Source organism: Nelumbo nucifera, chromosome 6, assembly GCF_055504915.1.
Source record: "Nelumbo nucifera cultivar China Antique chromosome 6, China Antique-T2T, whole genome shotgun sequence".
NCBI lineage: Eukaryota > Viridiplantae > Streptophyta > Magnoliopsida > Proteales > Nelumbonaceae > Nelumbo > Nelumbo nucifera.
This window is the reverse complement of record NC_142654.1, coordinates 48,673,420-48,675,952: the sequence shown is the minus strand read 5'-3', so window position 1 is coordinate 48,675,952 and position 2,533 is coordinate 48,673,420. Positions and strand designations below refer to the sequence as shown.

General features: G+C 41.9%; 1 non-coding gene across 1 annotated transcript; it reads left to right on the top strand.

Moving 5' to 3' along the window:
• Positions 1-1,743: 1,743 nt before the first annotated feature.
• LOC148791023 (small nucleolar RNA R71) lies at positions 1,744-1,850 on the top strand. The gene has a single exon (XR_016078044.1). It is a non-coding gene; the product is annotated as a small nucleolar RNA R71 (small nucleolar RNA).
• Positions 1,851-2,533: the final 683 nt, after the last annotated feature.

Sequence of the window (2,533 nt, the reverse complement as noted above, 5' to 3'; positions counted from 1 at the left end):
AAACTCGAATGATACGAAAGCAGAAAACAAATAAAAATAAGAACTACTTATCAGCATTAGGTTGCCTCCCAATAAGCGCTTGTTTTCTGTCTGAAGGTCGACAGTTTAGTGGGGTCAATGAACATCTAGGTACACAGTTGACGGGGTAGGCAATGCTCCATCCGCTATATATGGTTTGGGGCGCTGATTGTTGACCTGAAAGCATCCACCAACCGCATCATCAGTGACATCTATCATATAATATGAATCATCACTAGAAGATGCATGTTTCATAGCATCAGACATTTTAAAAGTTACTTCCGCATCTTGAATCCTAAGGCTGAGTTGCCCTTGCTGGACATCAATCATTGCCTTCCCCGTGGCTAGGAAAGGTCGCCCTAGGATAAGAGGGACATCAACATCCTCTTGCATGTCTAAAACTATGAAATCCATAGGAAAAATGAATTTATCAACTTTTACAAGTACATCTTCTGTGATTCCCCTAGGATGCTTGATGGACCTATCAGCTAATTGCAATGCAACTCTAGTGGGTTGGGGTTCACCCAACCCTAATTTCTTAAAAACCGAATATGGTATTAAATTTATACTAGCTCCTAAATCACACAATGCCTTATTAATTTTCAAACTGCCTATAGTGCAAGGAATAGTGAAACTCCCTGGATCTTTCAGTTTCTGAGGCAACTTGTTGAGGAGGATTGCCAAACATTCTTCATTCAGTGCAACTGTAGCCACGTCTCCCAGTTTCCTTTTGTTTGCCAATATCTCCTTCAGGAACTTTGCATAGTGTGGCATCTAAGCTAAAGCATCTGCAAAAGAAATGTTAATATGTAAACTCTTAAAATTTTCAAGAAACTTACCGAATTCCTTTTCCAATTTCTTAGCCAATTCGGAAATGGTACTTGCAGCTGTTGACTTTTCTCTTTCTTTGAATCAGATTGCTCTTCCTCCTTCTTTTCGGTTTCTAGGGTTGCACTCACCTTAACTTCTTCCTTTGCCTTCTCCTCCACCTCTTGCAGCTCCTTACCACTCCTCAAGATAATGGCTTGCACTTGCTCTCTTGGATTTGCTTCGGTATTGCTGGGTAAGGCGCCTTGTACTCTAGAAGATATCATTTGTGCCAACTGCCCCACTTGAGTCTCCAAGTTCTTGATCGATGCTTCTTGGTTCTGAAATCTCGTTTCTGCACTTGCTATGAACTTGGTCATCAGCTCCTCTAGATTAGATTTCTTTTCCGGCTGATTGAAATTTTGGGTAAAGGGTTTCACCACATTTTGATTTTGCCAAGACAGATTCGGGTGGTTCCTCCATCTGGGATTAAATGCACGAGGGTACTGATTGCCTTGCTGTCTTTGCAAATTACCAACAAAATCTACCTACTCGGGGGACTGCACGAACTGATTTCCAACTTGACATTCAGTGTTGATATGACTTCCCCCACACCATTCACAAGCTACAGTCTGAACATGCATAGTTGCTATCTGCATCTCATCTATCTTCTTGCTGAGGGCACCGATTTGTGCAGATAGTGTTGTATAGGTGTCTACATTGTGAAGTCCGGGCTATCTCCTAACTTGGGCTCTCTCGGAATGCCATTGATAGTTGTTTGCAGCCATCTCCTCAATGAGTGCATGGGCAACTTCCGGGGTCTTGTTATTAATGGATCTCCCAGCTGTATTGTCCATAATAGTCTTATTGGCTTCAGTCAACCCATTATAAAATGTCTGAACTTGCAGCCATATCGGAAGTCCATGATGAGGGACCTTCCTCAATAATTCCTTGTAACGCTCACATGATTCATACAATGATTCTCCGTCCTACTGATAAAAGGTGGTGATATCATTCCTCATCTTTTTTGTCTTGGACGAAGGAAAATACTTGGATAGGAAGCAGCTGGCCATTTCATCCCAAGTTGCTATCGATCCAGCAGGTAGAGAGTTCAGCCAAGTCTTAGCTTTGTCCTTCAGTGAGAACAGGAACAATCTGAGCCGCACCGCATCATCACTAACCCCATTGTGCTTGAATGTGTCACATATTTCCCAAAAGTTGGCGATGTGAGTGTTCGGATCTTCATGAGCCAAGCCGCAGAACTGAACTATATTCTAAATCATCTGAATTATTGTTGGTTTGATTTCGAAGTTATTAGCAGCAATTGCTGGTCTCACAATGCTCGAGGCAGCCCCAATGAGGGTTGGTTTGGCATAATCAATCATGGTTTTTGGTTCGGCCATCTCTTCACTTTCAGCTCTCACTTGCTTAGAAACTCTAAGGCGGCGACGGAGAGTTCTTTCAATCTCGGGATTGAAGGTGATGCTCCCCTTCTCACTTCTGCGTGTCATAAACTGTACAAGTCATAGTCCTAAAGAAACTAATGCAGACATATCATAAACATAATGTAAAAAATCAGATTAACAATGACAGATGGTTCATAATATTATTGTGATCAAATCCCCGGCAACGGCACCAAAAACTTGATGTGTATAGATTACACTAGCAAGTGCACTAGCCGATCAAGTAATATAATGATGAATAGAGT